This window comes from Mytilus trossulus, chromosome 6 (genome assembly GCF_036588685.1).
Source record: "Mytilus trossulus isolate FHL-02 chromosome 6, PNRI_Mtr1.1.1.hap1, whole genome shotgun sequence".
NCBI lineage: Eukaryota > Metazoa > Mollusca > Bivalvia > Mytilida > Mytilidae > Mytilus > Mytilus trossulus.
Genome location: NC_086378.1, coordinates 55,393,369 through 55,416,462, shown reverse-complemented (window position 1 = coordinate 55,416,462; position 23,094 = coordinate 55,393,369).

Below are 23,094 nucleotides of genomic sequence, written 5' to 3'. Positions count from 1 at the left end.
CTGTATATGTCTGCAGAAAACTAGTAGTACACATTTTAGACAAAATGTAGTTCCTACGAGTAGCTGTTACTTTGTGCAAAACTAAAAGACAATGGGCAATGAATTGATACAAATCGAAAGGCTCCACGTTACAGGGTGACGGTAGAACCCATGACGGAAGTTTCACGTGAATAATGAAATAAATATTTGAAAGTATGATGTGTTTGCCTTGTTGCCTAAATCGGAAGTACCTGTTCTTATACTATGATCCACTTTTCGGGAACCAGTGTGCTCTACCATGTAATATGTTGCTTTTTTTCATCACAGTCAAGTCGGGATCAGATAATTTGGCTATCAAATAAATGCCACTTTGTTGTAACTTAAGTCGAAATAGTCATCAATGCTTAAGATTGCATAGTGGTTTTATTTAAGAAAACACATTTGAAGCAAGTGCGTGTGTGCAATTCTATATCATTCGTGTTTTTTTTTCCCTTCATCTCTCACAAAAATACAAATAAAAGCTAATGTTTAACTAGACTTGAGGTGAATTTCTAACACAATGGCTTTAATTTGCATGGACTATTTGCCACTGGACGTTAAGCAAAAACAATCAAATCAATCCACTACACTTGATGCAAAGAAACACTCGCAGTGCTTAGTCTATCCGATTTATAGGATATTGTTGTCAGCAATTAGTGCACATGGAAAATTAAGAACTGCGTGAATATAGTGGGGGTGAGAGGTCCTTTACAATGAGCAAAAAGTGGTGGGGCATAGCCATTTAGATATGATAAACAACCTTTCACGACAACGTACCTGACGTGGGACCCACACACGTTTAATAAAATGTAAATGGGATGATTATAAGGCTCTTATTTTTTAAATGTTATTACTAACACCCCCCTTTTGTCATTCAACCTGAAGAGGATAGAAGAAAGACTACTAGTATCTAAGATTAAAGTCTTTCGCCTCATGAACGAACGGGTTTCATTCCGTCCCGTTCAGGGCAACGTTCCCAACAGATGTAGACTGTGGTTTGAAATCATAGCATGCAGTGCAAACTTAAATGTATAGATTATTCAATTAAAAGGGTGTACTATATCGAATTTTTGCAAAATTTTTGTTTATTAATACGAAAAAGCCCTGACAAAGACTCATTCTATGATTGAGTCGGTGTTTTAGATTTTTAGAGATTATTAGATTTTAATCTATACATAGCACAATTTCAAAAAACAAGAAAAACGCCACAAGCCGCAAACGTATACTATACGTATATAACCAACCAGAATTTTGCCAATACCTTCTCTGAGGAAACTTTACAAAATGGGTAGTATATAATGGTTTCAAACCCATTACATCGTATGCTTACCTCTGAAAGACGAAGCTTGTTTTGTTACGAGTAATGTTTGGAAAACAATTTTTTGGTGTTTTTTGCTTTTTGCATTGTTTTGGTTTATATTATTTTATGAAGAAAAGGGGGATACCTTGAAATAGATTTTCAAATGATAAACATCAGCTATAAAAGGCGAAATAACCTTCACTGTTTAGTAAATGAGCAACAACGTTGTTGACGCATGAAACAGTCATATGAATCATAGGAGATGCAGTGTATACATCAATCAAACCAACAACTCAAAACGGAACGGTATGAAATTCGCTGTGTTTTGTTTGTTGTATTGTTTTAGGAGAATCTCAATGTGGAAATATTCACTTCTGTCCACGTGCAAGTGGTGGAGTTTCAATAAAGTTGTCTGACTATTGTTGATATGAAAAAAGATTTATCCAGAAAGCCGTGGCGGAGTTTTTTTCTTTCTTTTCTGTTTGGTCATTTGTCTCTTCGTTTAGTTTTTGCTTACTTGTAGGGGTAAATTCAGTAAAAAAAATCTCCCATTGACTTTAATGCTAATCTATGTGTGGGAATAAATTTATACCTGATTTACCTTTAGAAATTAAAATCTTTCATATATCATTCATGAAAGTACAAATGTAGCCCTATCTTTTGCAACAATAAAAACATAGGGTCATGCGGCATTTTTGGGGATTCACATGGCCTTGTTTACAAGCAATGTAGATTCGCACTGAATTCCTATACTGACCCCCATTACTTTTCAACCCTGAAGGGAAAAAAGTTAGTCCATTCAGCATATATTTTTTTATTTTTTTTCAACTCTAGTTTTGATCCATCTACCAAAAAATATTTATTACAAACATTATCTGCCAATCAGAAGAGCATATAACTTCAGTGTTATACAGAAAGCTCTCCCCTAAATGGGCGGTCCCTGATGACGTATGTTTATTTACTAAATTTACTGTATATGTCTGCAGAAAACTAGTAGTACACATTTTAGACAAAATGTAGTTCCTACGAGTAGCTGTTACTTTGTGCAAAACTAAAAGACAATGGGCAATGAATTGATACAAATCGAAAGGCTCCACGTTACAGGGTGACGGTAGAACCCATGACGGAAGTTTCACGTGAATAATGAAATAAATATTTGAAAGTATGATGTGTTTGCCTTGTTGCCTAAATCGGAAGTACCTGTTCTTATACTATGATCCACTTTTCGGGAACCAGTGTGCTCTACCATGTAATATGTTGCTTTTTTTCATCACAGTCAAGTCGGGATCAGATAATTTGGCTATCAAATAAATGCCACTTTGTTGTAACTTAAGTCGAAATAGTCATCAATGCTTAAGATTGCATAGTGGTTTTATTTAAGAAAACACATTTGAAGCAAGTGCGTGTGTGCAATTCTATATCATTCGTGTTTTTTTTTCCCTTCATCTCTCACAAAAATACAAATAAAAGCTAATGTTTAACTAGACTTGAGGTGAATTTCTAACACAATGGCTTTAATTTGCATGGACTATTTGCCACTGGACGTTAAGCAAAAACAATCAAATCAATCCACTACACTTGATGCAAAGAAACACTCGCAGTGCTTAGTCTATCCGATTTATAGGATATTGTTGTCAGCAATTAGTGCACATGGAAAATTAAGAACTGCGTGAATATAGTGGGGGTGAGAGGTCCTTTACAATGAGCAAAAAGTGGTGGGGCATAGCCATTTAGATATGATAAACAACCTTTCACGACAACGTACCTGACGTGGGACCCACACACGTTTAATAAAATGTAAATGGGATGATTATAAGGCTCTTATTTTTTAAATGTTATTACTAACACCCCCCTTTTGTCATTCAACCTGAAGAGGACAGAAGAAAGACTACTAGTATCTAAGATTAAAGTCTTTCGCCTCATGAACGAACGGGTTTCATTCCGTCCCGTTCAGGGCAACGTTCCCAACAGATGTAGACTGTGGTTTGAAATCATAGCATGCAGTGCAAACTTAAATGTATAGATTATTCAATTAAAAGGGTGTACTATATCGAATTTTTGCAAAATTTTTGTTTATTAATACGAAAAAGCCCTGACAAAGACTCATTCTATGATTGAGTCGGTGTTTTAGATTTTTAGAGATTATTAGATTTTAATCTATACATAGCACAATTTCAAAAAACAAGAAAAACGCCACAAGCCGCAAACGTATACTATACGTATATAACCAACCAGAATTTTGCCAATACCTTCTCTGAGGAAACTTTACAAAATGGGTAGTATATAATGGTTTCAAACCCATTACATCGTATGCTTACCTCTGAAAGACGAAGCTTGTTTTGTTACGAGTAATGTTTGGAAAACAATTTTTTGGTGTTTTTTGCTTTTTGCATTGTTTTGGTTTATATTATTTTATGAAGAAAAGGGGGATACCTTGAAATAGATTTTCAAATGATAAACATCAGCTATAAAAGGCGAAATAACCTTCACTGTTTAGTAAATGAGCAACAACGTTGTTGACGCATGAAACAGTCATATGAATCATAGGAGATGCAGTGTATACATCAATCAAACCAACAACTCAAAACGGAACGGTATGAAATTCGCTGTGTTTTGTTTGTTGTATTGTTTTAGGAGAATCTCAATGTGGAAATATTCACTTCTGTCCACGTGCAAGTGGTGGAGTTTCAATAAAGTTGTCTGACTATTGTTGATATGAAAAAAGATTTATCCAGAAAGCCGTGGCGGAGTTTTTTTCTTTCTTTTCTGTTTGGTCATTTGTCTCTTCGTTTAGTTTTTGCTTACTTGTAGGGGTAAATTCAGTAAAAAAAATCTCCCATTGACTTTAATGCTAATCTATGTGTGGGAATAAATTTATACCTGATTTACCTTTAGAAATTAAAATCTTTCATATATCATTCATGAAAGTACAAATGTAGCCCTATCTTTTGCAACAATAAAAACATAGGGTCATGCGGCATTTTTGGGCATTCACATGGCCTTGTTTACAAGCAATGTAGATTCGCACTGAATTCCTATACTGACCCCCATTACTTTTCAACCCTGAAGGGAAAAAAGTTAGTCCATTCAGCATATATTTTTTTATTTTTTTTCAACTCTAGTTTTGATCCATCTACCAAAAAATATTTATTACAAACATTATCTGCCAATCAGAAGAGCATATAACTTCAGTGTTATATAGAAAGCTCTCCCCTAAATGGGCGGTCCCTGATGACGTATGTTTATTTACTAAATTTACTGTATATGTCTGCAGAAAACTAGTAGTACACATTTTAGACAAAATGTAGTTCCTACGAGTAGCTGTTACTTTGTGCAAAACTAAAAGACAATGGGCAATGAATTGATACAAATCGAAAGGCTCCACGTTACAGGGTGACGGTAGAACCCATGACGGAAGTTTCACGTGAATAATGAAATAAATATTTGAAAGTATGATGTGTTTGCCTTGTTGCCTAAATCGGAAGTACCTGTTCTTATACTATGATCCACTTTTCGGGAACCAGTGTGCTCTACCATGTAATATGTTGCTTTTTTTCATCACAGTCAAGTCGGGATCAGATAATTTGGCTATCAAATAAATGCCACTTTGTTGTAACTTAAGTCGAAATAGTCATCAATGCTTAAGATTGCATAGTGGTTTTATTTAAGAAAACACATTTGAAGCAAGTGCGTGTGTGCAATTCTATATCATTCGTGTTTTTTTTTCCCTTCATCTCTCACAAAAATACAAATAAAAGCTAATGTTTAACTAGACTTGAGGTGAATTTCTAACACAATGGCTTTAATTTGCATGGACTATTTGCCACTGGACGTTAAGCAAAAACAATCAAATCAATCCACTACACTTGATGCAAAGAAACACTCGCAGTGCTTAGTCTATCCGATTTATAGGATATTGTTGTCAGCAATTAGTGCACATGGAAAATTAAGAACTGCGTGAATATAGTGGGGGTGAGAGGTCCTTTACAATGAGCAAAAAGTGGTGGGGCATAGCCATTTAGATATGATAAACAACCTTTCACGACAACGTACCTGACGTGGGACCCACACACGTTTAATAAAATGTAAATGGGATGATTATAAGGCTCTTATTTTTTAAATGTTATTACTAACACCCCCCTTTTGTCATTCAACCTGAAGAGGACAGAAGAAAGACTACTAGTAACTAAGATTAAAGTCTTTCGCCTCATGAACGAACGGGTTTCATTCCGTCCCGTTCAGGGCAACGTTCCCAACAGATGTAGACTGTGGTTTGAAATCATAGCATGCAGTGCAAACTTAAATGTATAGATTATTCAATTAAAAGGGTGTACTATATCGAATTTTTGCAAAATTTTTGTTTATTAATACGAAAAAGCCCTGACAAAGACTCATTCTATGATTGAGTCGGTGTTTTAGATTTTTAGAGATTATTAGATTTTAATCTATACATAGCACAATTTCAAAAAACAAGAAAAACGCCACAAGCCGCAAACGTATACTATACGTATATAACCAACCAGAATTTTGCCAATACCTTCTCTGAGGAAACTTTACAAAATGGGTAGTATATAATGGTTTCAAACCCATTACATCGTATGCTTACCTCTGAAAGACGAAGCTTGTTTTGTTACGAGTAATGTTTGGAAAACAATTTTTTGGTGTTTTTTGCTTTTTGCATTGTTTTGGTTTATATTATTTTATGAAGAAAAGGGGGATACCTTGAAATAGATTTTCAAATGATAAACATCAGCTATAAAAGGCGAAATAACCTTCACTGTTTAGTAAATGAGCAACAACGTTGTTGACGCATGAAACAGTCATATGAATCATAGGAGATGCAGTGTATACATCAATCAAACCAACAACTCAAAACGGAACGGTATGAAATTCGCTGTGTTTTGTTTGTTGTATTGTTTTAGGAGAATCTCAATGTGGAAATATTCACTTCTGTCCACGTGCAAGTGGTGGAGTTTCAATAAAGTTGTCTGACTATTGTTGATATGAAAAAAGATTTATCCAGAAAGCCGTGGCGGAGTTTTTTTCTTTCTTTTCTGTTTGGTCATTTGTCTCTTCGTTTAGTTTTTGCTTACTTGTAGGGGTAAATTCAGTAAAAAAAATCTCCCATTGACTTTAATGCTAATCTATGTGTGGGAATAAATTTATACCTGATTTACCTTTAGAAATTAAAATCTTTCATATATCATTCATGAAAGTACAAATGTAGCCCTATCTTTTGCAACAATAAAAACATAGGGTCATGCGGCATTTTTGGGGATTCACATGGCCTTGTTTACAAGCAATGTAGATTCGCACTGAATTCCTATACTGACCCCATTACTTTTCAACCCTGAAGGGAAAAAAGTTAGTCCATTCAGCATATATTTTTTTATTTTTTTTCAACTCTAGTTTTGATCCATCTACCAAAAAATATTTATTACAAACATTATCTGCCAATCAGAAGAGCATATAACTTCAGTGTTATACAGAAAGCTCTCCCCTAAATGGGCGGTCCCTGATGACGTATGTTTATTTACTAAATTTACTGTATATGTCTGCAGAAAACTAGTAGTACACATTTTAGACAAAATGTAGTTCCTACGAGTAGCTGTTACTTTGTGCAAAACTAAAAGACAATGGGCAATGAATTGATACAAATCGAAAGGCTCCACGTTACAGGGTGACGGTAGAACCCATGACGGAAGTTTCACGTGAATAATGAAATAAATATTTGAAAGTATGATGTGTTTGCCTTGTTGCCTAAATCGGAAGTACCTGTTCTTATACTATGATCCACTTTTCGGGAACCAGTGTGCTCTACCATGTAATATGTTGCTTTTTTTCATCACAGTCAAGTCGGGATCAGATAATTTGGCTATCAAATAAATGCCACTTTGTTGTAACTTAAGTCGAAATAGTCATCAATGCTTAAGATTGCATAGTGGTTTTATTTAAGAAAACACATTTGAAGCAAGTGCGTGTGTGCAATTCTATATCATTCGTGTTTTTTTTTTCCCTTCATCTCTCACAAAAATACAAATAAAAGCTAATGTTTAACTAGACTTGAGGTGAATTTCTAACACAATAGCTTTAATTTGCATGGACTATTTGCCACTGGACGTTAAGCAAAAACAATCAAATCAATCCACTACACTTGATGCAAAGAAACACTCGCAGTGCTTAGTCTATCCGATTTATAGGATATTGTTGTCAGCAATTAGTGCACATGGAAAATTAAGTACTGCGTGAATATAATGGGGGTGAGAGGTCCTTTACAATGAGCAAAAAGTGGTGGGGCATAGCCATTTAGATATGATAAACAACCTTTCACGACAACGTACCTGACGTGGGACCCACACACGTTTAATAAAATGTAAATGGGATGATTATAAGGCTCTTTTTTTTTAAATGTTATTACTAACACCCCCCTTTTGTCATTCAACCTGAAGAGGAAAGAAGAAGGACTATTAGTATCTAAGATTAAAGTCTTTCGCCTCATGAACGTACGGGTTTAATTCCGTCCCGTTCAGGGCAACGTTCCCAACAGATGTAGACTGTGGTTTGAAATCATAGCATGCAGTGCAAACTTAAATGTATAGATTATTCAATTAAAAGGGTGTACTATATCGATTTTTTGCAAAATTTTTGTTTGTTAATACGAAAAAGCCCTGACAAGGACTCATTCTATGATTGAGTCGGTGTTTTAGATTTTTAGAGATTATTAGATTTTAATCTATACATAGCACAATTTCAAAAAACAAGAAAAACGCCACAAGCCGCAAACGTATACTATACGTATATAACCAACCAGATTTTTGCCAATACCTTCTCTGAGGAAACTTTACAAAATGGGTAGTATATAATGGTTTCAAACCCATTACATCGTATGCTTACCTCTGAAAGACGAAGCTTGTTTTGTTACGAGTAATGTTTGGAAAACAATTTTTTGGTGTTTTTTGCTTTTTGCATTGTTTTGGTTTATATTATTTTATGAAGAAAAGGGGGATACCTTGAAATAGATTTTCAAATGATAAACATCAGCTATAAAAGGCGAAATAACCTTCACTGTTTAGTAAATGAGCAACAACGTTGTTGACGCATGAAACAGTCATATGAATCATAGGAGATGCAGTGTATACATCAATCAAACCAACAACTCAAAACGGAACGGTATGAAATTCGCTGTGTTTTGTTTGTTGTATTGTTTTAGGAGAATCTCAATGTGGAAATATTCACTTCTGTCCACGTGCAAGTGGTGGAGTTTCAATAAAGTTGTCTGACTATTGTTGATATGAAAAAAGATTTATCCAGAAAGCCGTGGCGGAGTTTTTTTCTTTCTTTTCTGTTTGGTCATTTGTCTCTTCGTTTAGTTTTTGCTTACTTGTAGGGGTAAATTCAGTAAAAAAAATCTCCCATTGACTTTAATGCTAATCTATGTGTGGGAATAAATTTATACCTGATTTACCTTTAGAAATTAAAATCTTTCATATATCATTCATGAAAGTACAAATGTAGCCCTATCTTTTGCAACAATAAAAACATAGGGTCATGCGGCATTTTTGGGCATTCACATGGCCTTGTTTACAAGCAATGTAGATTCGCACTGAATTCCTATACTGACCCCCATTACTTTTCAACCCTGAAGGGAAAAAAGTTAGTCCATTCAGCATATATTTTTTTATTTTTTTTCAACTCTAGTTTTGATCCATCTACCAAAAAATATTTATTACAAACATTATCTGCCAATCAGAAGAGCATATAACTTCAGTGTTATACAGAAAGCTCTCCCCTAAATGGGCGGTCCCTGATGACGTATGTTTATTTACTAAATTTACTGTATATGTCTGCAGAAAACTAGTAGTACACATTTTAGACAAAATGTAGTTCCTACGAGTAGCTGTTACTTTGTGCAAAACTAAAAGACAATGGGCAATGAATTGATACAAATCGAAAGGCTCCACGTTACAGGGTGACGGTAGAACCCATGACGGAAGTTTCACGTGAATAATGAAATAAATATTTGAAAGTATGATGTGTTTGCCTTGTTGCCTAAATCGGAAGTACCTGTTCTTATACTATGATCCACTTTTCGGGAACCAGTGTGCTCTACCATGTAATATGTTGCTTTTTTTCATCACAGTCAAGTCGGGATCAGATAATTTGGCTATCAAATAAATGCCACTTTGTTGTAACTTAAGTCGAAATAGTCATCAATGCTTAAGATTGCATAGTGGTTTTATTTAAGAAAACACATTTGAAGCAAGTGCGTGTGTGCAATTCTATATCATTCGTGTTTTTTTTTTTCCCTTCATCTCTCACAAAAATACAAATAAAAGCTAATGTTTAACTAGACTTGAGGTGAATTTCTAACACAATAGCTTTAATTTGCATGGACTATTTGCCACTGGACGTTAAGCAAAAACAATCAAATCAATCCACTACACTTGATGCAAAGAAACACTCGCAGTGCTTAGTCTATCCGATTTATAGGATATTGTTGTCAGCAATTAGTGCACATGGAAAATTAAGTACTGCGTGAATATAATGGGGGTGAGAGGTCCTTTACAATGAGCAAAAAGTGGTGGGGCATAGCCATTTAGATATGATAAACAACCTTTCACGACAACGTACCTGACGTGGGACCCACACACGTTTAATAAAATGTAAATGGGATGATTATAAGGCTCTTTTTTTTTAAATGTTATTACTAACACCCCCCTTTTGTCATTCAACCTGAAGAGGAAAGAAGAAGGACTATTAGTATCTAAGATTAAAGTCTTTCGCCTCATGAACGTACGGGTTTAATTCCGTCCCGTTCAGGGCAACGTTCCCAACAGATGTAGACTGTGGTTTGAAATCATAGCATGCAGTGCAAACTTAAATGTATAGATTATTCAATTAAAAGGGTGTACTATATCGATTTTTTGCAAAATTTTTGTTTGTTAATACGAAAAAGCCCTGACAAGGACTCATTCTATGATTGAGTCGGTGTTTTAGATTTTTAGAGATTATTAGATTTTAATCTATACATAGCACAATTTCAAAAAACAAGAAAAACGCCACAAGCCGCAAACGTATACTATACGTATATAACCAACCAGATTTTTGCCAATACCTTCTCTGAGGAAACTTTACAAAATGGGTAGTATATAATGGTTTCAAACCCATTACATCGTATGCTTACCTCTGAAAGACGAAGCTTGTTTTGTTACGAGTAATGTTTGGAAAACAATTTTTTGGTGTTTTTTGCTTTTTGCATTGTTTTGGTTTATATTATTTTATGAAGAAAAGGGGGATACCTTGAAATAGATTTTCAAATGATAAACATCAGCTATAAAAGGCGAAATAACCTTCACTGTTTAGTAAATGAGCAACAACGTTGTTGACGCATGAAACAGTCATATGAATCATAGGAGATGCAGTGTATACATCAATCAAACCAACAACTCAAAACTGAACGGTATGAAATTCGCTGTGTTTTGTTTGTTGTATTGTTTTAGGAGAATCTCAATGTGGAAATATTCACTTCTGTCCACGTGCAAGTGGTGGAGTTTCAATAAAGTTGTCTGACTATTGTTGATATGAAAAAAGATTTATCCAGAAAGCCGTGGCGGAGTTTTTTTCTTTCTTTTCTGTTTGGTCATTTGTCTCTTCGTTTAGTTTTTGCTTACTTGTAGGGGTAAATTCAGTAAAAAAAATCTCCCATTGACTTTAATGCTAATCTATGTGTGGGAATAAATTTATACCTGATTTACCTTTAGAAATTAAAATCTTTCATATATCATTCATGAAAGTACAAATGTAGCCCTATCTTTTGCAACAATAAAAACATAGGGTCATGCGGCATTTTTGGGCATTCACATGGCCTTGTTTACAAGCAATGTAGATTCGCACTGAATTCCTATACTGACCCCCATTACTTTTCAACCCTGAAGGGAAAAAAGTTAGTCCATTCAGCATATATTTTTTAATTTTTTTTCAACTCTAGTTTTGATCCATCTACCAAAAAATATTTATTACAAACATTATCTGCCAATCAGAAGAGCATATAACTTCAGTGTTATACAGAAAGCTCTCCCCTAAATGGGCGGTCCCTGATCACGTATGTTTATTTACTAAATTTACTGTATATGTCTGCAGAAAACTAGTAGTACACATTTTAGACAAAATGTAGTTCCTACGAGTAGCTGTTACTTTGTGCAAAACTAAAAGACAATGGGCAATGAATTGATACAAATCGAAAGGCTCCACGTTACAGGGTGACGGTAGAACCCATGACGGAAGTTTCACGTGAATAATGAAATAAATATTTGAAAGTATGATGTGTTTACCTTGTTGCCTAAATCGGAAGTACCTGCTCTTATACTATGATCCACTTTTCGGGAACCAGTGTGCTCTACCATGTAATATGTTGCTTTTTTTCATCACAGTCAAGTCGGGATCAGATAATTTGGCTATCAAATAAATGCCACTTTGTTGTAACTTAAGTCGAAATAGTCATCAATGCTTAAGATTGCATAGTGGTTTTATTTAAGAAAACACATTTGAAGCAAGTGCGTGTGTGCAATTCTATATCATTCGTGTTTTTTTTTTTCCTTCATCTCTCACAAAAATACAAATAAAAGCTAATGTTTAACTAGACTTGAGGTGAATTTCTAACACAATAGCTTTAATTTGCATGGACTATTTGCCACTGGACGTTAAGCAAAAACAATCAAATCAATCCACTACACTTGATGCAAAGAAACACTCGCAGTGCTTAGTCTATCCGATTTATAGGATATTGTTGTCAGCAATTAGTGCACATGGAAAATTAAGTACTGCGTGAATATAATGGGGGTGAGAGGTCCTTTACAATGAGCAAAAAGTGGTGGGGCATAGCCATTTAGATATGATAAACAACCTTTCACGACAACGTACCTGACGTGGGACCCACACACGTTTAATAAAATGTAAATGGGATGATTATAAGGCTCTTTTTTTTTTAAATGTTATTACTAACACCCCCCTTTTGTCATTCAACCTGAAGAGGAAAGAAGAAGGACTACTAGTATCTAAGATTAAAGTCTTTCGCCTCATGAACGTACGGGTTTAATTCCGTCCCGTTCAGGGCAACGTTCCCAACAGATGTAGACTGTGGTTTGAAATCATAGCATGCAGTGCAAACTTAAATGTATAGATTATTCAATTAAAAGGGTGTACTATATCGATTTTTTGCAAAATTTTTGTTTGTTAATACGAAAAAGCCCTGACAAGGACTCATTCTATGATTGAGTCGGTGTTTTAGATTTTTAGAGATTATTAGATTTTAATCTATACATAGCACAATTTCAAAAAACAAGAAAAACGCCACAAGCCGCAAACGTATACTATACGTATATAACCAACCAGATTTTTGCCAATACCTTCTCTGAGGAAACTTTACAAAATGGGTAGTATATAATGGTTTCAAACCCATTACATCGTATGCTTACCTCTGAAAGACGAAGCTTGTGTTGTTACGAGTAATGTTTGGAAAACAATTTTTTGGTGTTTTTTGCTTTTTGCATTGTTTTGGTTTATATTATTTTATGAAGAAAAGGGGGATACCTTGAAATAGATTTTCAAATGATAAACATCAGCTATAAAAGGCGAAATAACCTTCACTGTTTAGTAAATGAGCAACAACGTTGTTGACGCATGAAACAGTCATATGAATCATAGGAGATGCAGTGTATACATCAATCAAACCAACAACTCAAAACTGAACGGTATGAAATTCGCTGTGTTTTGTTTGTTGTATTGTTTTAGGAGAATCTCAATGTGGAAATATTCACTTCTGTCCACGTGCAAGTGGTGGAGTTTCAATAAAGTTGTCTGACTATTGTTGATATGAAAAAAGATTTATCCAGAAAGCCGTGGCGGAGTTTTTTTCTTTCTTTTCTGTTTGGTCATTTGTCTCTTCGTTTAGTTTTTGCTTACTTGTAGGGGTAAATTCAGTAAAAAAAATCTCCCATTGACTTTAATGCTAATCTATGTGTGAGAATAAATTTATACCTGATTTACCTTTAGAAATTAAAATCTTTCATATATCATTCATGAAAGTACAAATGTAGCCCTATCTTTTGCAACAATAAAAACATAGGGTCATGCGGCATTTTTGGGCATTCACATGGCCTTGTTTACAAGCAATGTAGATTCGCACTGAATTCCTATACTGACCCCCATTACTTTTCAACCCTGAAGGGAAAAAAGTTAGTCCATTCAGCATATATTTTTTAATTTTTTTTCAACTCTAGTTTTGATCCATCTACCAAAAAATATTTATTACAAACATTATCTGCCAATCAGAAGAGCATATAACTTCAGTGTTATACAGAAAGCTCTCCCCTAAATGGGCGGTCCCTGATCACGTATGTTTATTTACTAAATTTACTGTATATGTCTGCAGAAAACTAGTAGTACACATTTTAGACAAAATGTAGTTCCTACGAGTAGCTGTTACTTTGTGCAAAACTAAAAGACAATGGGCAATGAATTGATACAAATCGAAAGGCTCCACGTTACAGGGTGACGGTAGAACCCATGACGGAAGTTTCACGTGAATAATGAAATAAATATTTGAAAGTATGATGTGTTTACCTTGTTGCCTAAATCGGAAGTACCTGTTCTTATACTATGATCCACTTTTCGGGAACCAGTGTGCTCTACCATGTAATATGTTGCTTTTTTTCATCACAGTCAAGTCGGGATCAGATAATTTGGCTATCAAATAAATGCCACTTTGTTGTAACTTAAGTCGAAATAGTCATCAATGCTTAAGATTGCATAGTGGTTTTATTTAAGAAAACACATTTGAAGCAAGTGCGTGTGTGCAATTCTATATCATTCGTGTTTTTTTTTTTCCCTTCATCTCTCACAAAAATACAAATAAAAGCTAATGTTTAACTAGACTTGAGGTGAATTTCTAACACAATAGCTTTAATTTGCATGGACTATTTGCCACTGGACGTTAAGCAAAAACAATCAAATCAATCCACTACACTTGATGCAAAGAAACACTCGCAGTGCTTAGTCTATCCGATTTATAGGATATTGTTGTCAGCAATTAGTGCACATGGAAAATTAAGTACTGCGTGAATATAATGGGGGTGAGAGGTCCTTTACAATGAGCAAAAAGTGGTGGGGCATAGCCATTTAGATATGATAAACAACCTTTCACGACAACGTACCTGACGTGGGACCCACACACGTTTAATAAAATGTAAATGGGATGATTATAAGGCTCTTTTTTTTTAAATGTTATTACTAACACCCCCCTTTTGTCATTCAACCTGAAGAGGAAAGAAGGACTACTAGTATCTAAGATTAAAGTCTTTCGCCTCATGAACGTACGGGTTTAATTCCGTCCCGTTCAGGGCAACGTTCCCAACAGATGTAGACTGTGGTTTGAAATCATAGCATGCAGTGCAAACTTAAATGTATAGATTATTCAATTAAAAGGGTGTACTATATCGATTTTTTGCAAAATTTTTGTTTGTTAATACGAAAAAGCCCTGACAAGGACTCATTCTATGATTGAGTCGGTGTTTTAGATTTTTAGAGATTATTAGATTTTAATCTATACATAGCACAATTTCAAAAAACAAGAAAAACGCCACAAGCCGCAAACGTATACTATACGTATATAACCAACCAGATTTTTGCCAATACCTTCTCTGAGGAAACTTTACAAAATGGGTAGTATATAATGGTTTCAAACCCATTACATCGTATGCTTACCTCTGAAAGACGAAGCTTGTTTTGTTACGAGTAATGTTTGGAAAACAATTTTTTGGTGTTTTTTGCTTTTTGCATTGTTTTGGTTTATATTATTTTATGAAGAAAAGGGGGATACCTTGAAATAGATTTTCAAATGATAAACATCAGCTATAAAAGGCGAAATAACCTTCACTGTTTAGTAAATGAGCAACAACGTTGTTGACGCATGAAACAGTCATATGAATCATAGGAGATGCAGTGTATACATCAATCAAACCAACAACTCAAAACTGAACGGTATGAAATTCGCTGTGTTTTGTTTGTTGTATTGTTTTAGGAGAATCTCAGTGTGGAAATATTCACTTCTGTCCACGTGCAAGTGGTGGAGTTTCAATAAAATTGTCTGACTATTGTTGATATGAAAAAAGAATTAATCCAGAAAGCCGTGGCGGAGTTTTTTTCTTTCTTTTATGTTTGGTCATTTGTCTCTTCGTTTAGTTTTTGCTTACTTGTAGGGGTAAATTCAGTAAAAAAAATCTCCCATTGACTTTAATGCTAATCTATGTGTGGGAATAAATTTATACCTGATTTACCTTTAGAAATTAAAATCTTTCATATATCATTCATGAAAGTACAAATGTAGCCCTATCTTTTGCAACAATAAAAACATAGGGTCATGCGGCATTTTTGGGCATTCACATGGCCTTGTTTACAAGCAATGTAGATTCGCACTGAATTCCTATACTGACCCCCATTACTTTTCAACCCTGAAGGGAAAAAAGTTAGTCCATTCAGCATATATTTTTTAATTTTTTTTCAACTCTAGTTTTGATCCATCTACCAAAAAATATTTATTACAAACATTATCTGCCAATCAGAAGAGCATATAACTTCAGTGTTATACAGAAAGCTCTCCCCTAAATGGGCGGTCCCTGATGACGTATGTTTATTTACTAAATTTACTGTATATGTCTGCAGAAAACTAGTAGTACACATTTTAGACAAAATGTAGTTCCTACGAGTAGCTGTTACTTTGTGCAAAACTAAAAGACAATGGGCAATGAATTGATACAAATCGAAAGGCTCCACGTTACAGGGTGACGGTAGAACCCATGACGGAAGTTTCACGTGAATAATGAAATAAATATTTGAAAGTATGATGTGTTTACCTTGTTGCCTAAATCGGAAGTACCTGTTCTTATACTATGATCCACTTTTCGGGAACCAGTGTGCTCTACCATGTAATATGTTGCTTTTTTTCATCACAGTCAAGTCGGGATCAGATAATTTGGCTATCAAATAAATGCCACTTTGTTGTAACTTAAGTCGAAATAGTCATCAATGCTTAAGATTGCATAGTGGTTTTATTTAAGAAAACACATTTGAAGCAAGTGCGTGTGTGCAATTCTATATCATTCGTGTTTTTTTTTTTCCCTTCATCTCTCACAAAAATACAAATAAAAGCTAATGTTTAACTAGACTTGAGGTGAATTTCTAACACAATAGCTTTAATTTGCATGGACTATTTGCCACTGGACGTTAAGCAAAAACAATCAAATCAATCCACTACACTTGATGCAAAGAAACACTCGCAGTGCTTAGTCTATCCGATTTATAGGATATTGTTGTCAGCAATTAGTGCACATGGAAAATTAAGTACTGCGTGAATATAATGGGGGTGAGAGGTCCTTTACAATGAGCAAAAAGTGGTGGGGCATAGCCATTTAGATATGATAAACAACCTTTCACGACAACGTACCTGACGTGGGACCCACACACGTTTAATAAAATGTAAATGGGATGATTATAAGGCTCTTTTTTTTTTAAATGTTATTACTAACACCCCCCTTTTGTCATTCAACCTGAAGAGGAAAGAAGAAGGACTACTAGTATCTAAGATTAAAGTCTTTCGCATCATGAACGTACGGGTTTAATTCCGTCCCGTTCAGGGCAACGTTCCCAACAGATGTAGACTGTGGTTTGAAATCATAGCATGCAGTGCAAACTTAAATGTATAGATTATTCAATTAAAAGGGTGTACTATATCGATTTTTTGCAAAATTTTTGTTTGTTAATACGAAAAAGCCCTGACAAGGACTCATTCTATGATTGAGTCGGTGTTTTAGATTTTTAGAGATTATTAGATTTTAATCTATACATAGCACAATTTCAAAAAACAAGAAAAACGCCACAAGCCGCAAACGTATACTATACGTATATAACCAACCAGATTTTTGCCAATACCTTCTCTGAGGAAACTTTACAAAATGGGTAGTATATAATGGTTTCAAACCCATTACATCGTATTCTTACCTCTGAAAGACGAAGCTTGTTTTGTTACGAGTAATGTTTGGAAAACAATTTTTTGGTGTTTTTTGCTTTTTGCATTGTTTTGGTTTATATTATTTTATGAAGAAAAGGGGGATACCTTGAAATAGATTTTCAAATGATAAACATCAGCTATAAAAGGCGAAATAACCTTCACTGTTTAGTAAATGAGCAACAACGTTGTTGACGCATGAAACAGTCATATGAATCATAGGAGATGCAGTGTATACATCAATCAAACCAACAACTCAAAACTGAACGGTATGAAATTCGCTGTGTTTTGTTTGTTGTATTGTTTAAGGAGAATCTCAGTGTGGAAATATTCACTTCTGTCCACGTGCAAGTGGTGGAGTTTCAATAAAGTTGTCTGACTATTGTTGATATGAAAAAAGAATTAATCCAGAAAGCCGTGGCGGAGTTTTTTTCTTTCTTTTATGTTTGGTCATTTGTCTCTTCGTTTAGTTTTTGCTTACTTGTAGGGGTAAATTCAGTAAAAAAAATCTCCCATTGACTTTAATGCTAATCTATGTGTGGGAATAAATTTATACCTGATTTACCTTTAGAAATTAAAATCTTTCATATATCATTCATGAAAGTACAAATGTAGCCCTATCTTTTGCAACAATAAAAACATAGGGTCATGCGGCATTTTTGGGCATTCACATGGCCTTGTTTACAAGCAATGTAGATTCGCACTGAATTCCTATACTGACCCCCATTACTTTTCAACCCTGAAGGGAAAAAAGTTAGTCCATTCAGCATATATTTTTTAATTTTTTTTCAACTCTAGTTTTGATCCATCTACCAAAAAATATTTATTACAAACATTATCTGCCAATCAGAAGAGCATATAACTTCAGTGTTATACAGAAAGCTCTCCCCTAAATGGGCGGTCCCTGATCACGTATGTTTATTTACTAAATTTACTGTATATGTCTGCAGAAAACTAGTAGTACACATTTTAGACAAAATGTAGTTCCTACGAGTAGCTGTTACTTTGTGCAAAACTAAAAGACAATGGGCAATGAATTGATACAAATCGAAAGGCTCCACGTTACAGGGTGACGGTAGAACCCATGACGGAAGTTTCACGTGAATAATGAAATAAATATTTGAAAGTATGATGTGTTTACCTTGTTGCCTAAATCGGAAGTACCTGTTCTTATACTATGATCCACTTTTCGGGAACCAGTGTGCTCTACCATGTAATATGTTGCTTTTTTTCATCACAGTCAAGTCGGGATCAGATAATTTGGCTATCAAATAAATGCCACTTTGTTGTAACTTAAGTCGAAATAGTCATCAATGCTTAAGATTGCATAGTGGTTTTATTTAAGAAAACACATTTGAAGCAAGTGCGTGTGTGCAATTCTATATCATTCGTGTTTTTTTTTTTCCTTCATCTCTCACAAAAATACAAATAAAAGCTAATGTTTAACTAGACTTGAGGTGAATTTCTAACACAATAGCTTTAATTTGCATGGACTATTTGCCACTGGACGTTAAGCAAAAACAATCAAATCAATCCACTACACTTGATGCAAAGAAACACTCGCAGTGCTTAGTCTATCCGATTTATAGGATATTGTTGTCAGCAATTAGTGCACATGGAAAATTAAGTACTGCGTGAATATAATGGGGGTGAGAGGTCCTTTACAATGAGCAAAAAGTGGTGGGGCATAGCCATTTAGATATGATAAACAACCTTTCACGACAACGTACCTGACGTGGGACCCACACACGTTTAATAAAATGTAAATGGGATGATTATAAGGCTCTTTTTTTTTAAATGTTATTACTAACACCCCCCTTTTGTCATTCAACCTGAAGAGGAAAGAAGAAGGACTACTAGTATCTAAGATTAAAGTCTTTCGCCTCATGAACGTACGGGTTTAATTCCGTCCCGTTCAGGGCAACGTTCCCAACAGATGTAGACTGTGGTTTGAAATCATAGCATGCAGTGCAAACTTAAATGTATAGATTATTCAATTAAAAGGGTGTACTATATCGATTTTTTGCAAAATTTTTGTTTGTTAATACGAAAAAGCCCTGACAAGGACTCATTCTATGATTGAGTCGGTGTTTTAGATTTTTAGAGATTATTAGATTTTAATCTATACATAGCACAATTTCAAAAAACAAGAAAAACGCCACAAGCCGCAAACGTATACTATACGTATATAACCAACCAGATTTTTGCCAATACCTTCTCTGAGGAAACTTTACAAAATGGGTAGTATATAATGGTTTCAAACCCATTACATCGTATGCTTACCTCTGAAAGACGAAGCTTGTTTTGTTACGAGTAATGTTTGGAAAACAATTTTTTGGTGTTTTTTGCTTTTTGCATTGTTTTGGTTTATATTATTTTATGAAGAAAAGGGGGATACCTTGAAATAGATTTTCAAATGATAAACATCAGCTATAAAAGGCGAAATAACCTTCACTGTTTAGTAAATGAGCAACAACGTTGTTGACGCATGAAACAGTCATATGAATCATAGGAGATGCAGTGTATACATCAATCAAACCAACAACTCAAAACTGAACGGTATGAAATTCGCTGTGTTTTGTTTGTTGTATTGTTTTAGGAGAATCTCAGTGTGGAAATATTCACTTCTGTCCACGTGCAAGTGGTGGAGTTTCAATAAAGTTGTCTGACTATTGTTGATATGAAAAAAGAATTAATCCAGAAAGCCGTGGCGGAGTTTTTTTCTTTCTTTTATGTTTGGTCATTTGTCTCTTCGTTTAGTTTTTGCTTACTTGTAGGGGTAAATTCAGTAAAAAAAATCTCCCATTGACTTTAATGCTAATCTATGTGTGGGAATAAATTTATACCTGATTTACCTTTAGAAATTAAAATCTTTCATATATCATTCATGAAAGTACAAATGTAGCCCTATCTTTTGCAACAATAAAAACATAGGGTCATGCGGCATTTTTGGGCATTCACATGGCCTTGTTTACAAGCAATGTAGATTCGCACTGAATTCCTATACTGACCCCCATTACTTTTCAACCCTGAAGGGAAAAAAGTTAGTCCATTCAGCATATATTTTTTAATTTTTTTTCAACTCTAGTTTTGATCCATCTACCAAAAAATATTTATTACAAACATTATCTGCCAATCAGAAGAGCATATAACTTCAGTGTTATACAGAAAGCTCTCCCCTAAATGGGCGGCCCCTGATCACGTATGTTTATTTACTAAATTTACTGTATATGTCTGCAGAAAACTAGTAGTACACATTTTAGACAAAATGTAGTTCCTACGAGTAGCTGTTACTTTGTGCAAAACTAAAAGACAATGGGCAATGAATTGATACAAATCGAAAGGCTCCACGTTACAGGGTGACGGTAGAACCCATGACGGAAGTTTCACGTGAATAATGAAATAAATATTTGAAAGTATGATGTGTTTACCTTGTTGCCTAAATCGGAAGTACCTGTTCTTATACTATGATCCACTTTTCGGGAACCAGTGTGCTCTACCATGTAATATGTTGCTTTTTTTCATCACAGTCAAGTCGGGATCAGATAATTTGGCTATCAAATAAATGCCACTTTGTTGTAACTTAAGTCGAAATAGTCATCAATGCTTAAGATTGCATAGTGGTTTTATTTAAGAAAACACATTTGAAGCAAGTGCGTGTGTGCAATTCTATATCATTCGTGTTTTTTTTTTTCCTTCATCTCTCACAAAAATACAAATAAAAGCTAATGTTTAACTAGACTTGAGGTGAATTTCTAACACAATAGCTTTAATTTGCATGGACTATTTGCCACTGGACGTTAAGCAAAAACAATCAAATCAATCCACTACACTTGATGCAAAGAAACACTCGCAGTGCTTAGTCTATCCGATTTATAGGATATTGTTGTCAGCAATTAGTGCACATGGAAAATTAAGTACTGCGTGAATATAATGGGGGTGAGAGGTCCTTTACAATGAGCAAAAAGTGGTGGGGCATAGCCATTTAGATATGATAAACAACCTTTCACGACAACGTACCTGACGTGGGACCCACACACGTTTAATAAAATGTAAATGGGATGATTATAAGGCTCTTTTTTTTTAAATGTTATTACTAACACCCCCCTTTTGTCATTCAACCTGAAGAGGAAAGAAGAAGGACTACTAGTATCTAAGATTAAAGTCTTTCGCCTCATGAACGTACGGGTTTAATTCCGTCCCGTTCAGGGCAACGTTCCCAACAGATGTAGACTGTGGTTTGAAATCATAGCATGCAGTGCAAACTTAAATGTATAGATTATTCAATTAAAAGGGTGTACTATATCGATTTTTTGCAAAATTTTTGTTTGTTAATACGAAAAAGCCCTGACAAGGACTCATTCTATGATTGAGTCGGTGTTTTAGATTTTTAGAGATTATTAGATTTTAATCTATACATAGCACAATTTCAAAAAACAAGAAAAACGCCACAAGCCGCAAACGTATACTATACGTATATAACCAACCAGATTTTTGCCAATACCTTCTCTGAGGAAACTTTACAAAATGGGTAGTATATAATGGTTTCAAACCCATTACATCGTATGCTTACCTCTGAAAGACGAAGCTTGTTTTGTTACGAGTAATGTTTGGAAAACAATTTTTTGGTGTTTTTTGCTTTTTGCATTGTTTTGGTTTATATTATTTTATGAAGAAAAGGGGGATACCTTGAAATAGATTTTCAAATGATAAACATCAGCTATAAAAGGCGAAATAACCTTCACTGTTTAGTAAATGAGCAACAACGTTGTTGACGCATGAAACAGTCATATGAATCATAGGAGATGCAGTGTATACATCAATCAAACCAACAACTCAAAACTGAACGGTATGAAATTCGCTGTGTTTTGTTTGTTGTATTGTTTTAGGAGAATCTCAGTGTGGAAATATTCACTTCTGTCCACGTGCAAGTGGTGGAGTTTCAATAAAGTTGTCTGACTATTGTTGATATGAAAAAAGAATTAATCCAGAAAGCCGTGGCGGAGTTTTTTTCTTTCTTTTATGTTTGGTCATTTGTCTCTTCGTTTAGTTTTTGCTTACTTGTAGGGGTAAATTCAGTAAAAAAAATCTCCCATTGACTTTAATGCTAATCTATGTGTGGGAATAAATTTATACCTGATTTACCTTTAGAAATTAAAATCTTTCATATATCATTCATGAAAGTACAAATGTAGCCCTATCTTTTGCAACAATAAAAACATAGGGTCATGCGGCATTTTTGGGCATTCACATGGCCTTGTTTACAAGCAATGTAGATTCGCACTGAATTCCTATACTGACCCCCATTACTTTTCAACCCTGAAGGGAAAAAAGTTAGTCCATTCAGCATATATTTTTTAATTTTTTTTCAACTCTAGTTTTGATCCATCTACCAAAAAATATTTATTACAAACATTATCTGCCAATCAGAAGAGCATATAACTTCAGTGTTATACAGAAAGCTCTCCCCTAAATGGGCGGTCCCTGATCACGTATGTTTATTTACTAAATTTACTGTATATGTCTGCAGAAAACTAGTAGTACACATTTTAGACAAAATGTAGTTCCTACGAGTAGCTGTTACTTTGTGCAAAACTAAAAGACAATGGGCAATGAATTGATACAAATCGAAAGGCTCCACGTTACAGGGTGACGGTAGAACCCATGACGGAAGTTTCACGTGAATAATGAAATAAATATTTGAAAGTATGATGTG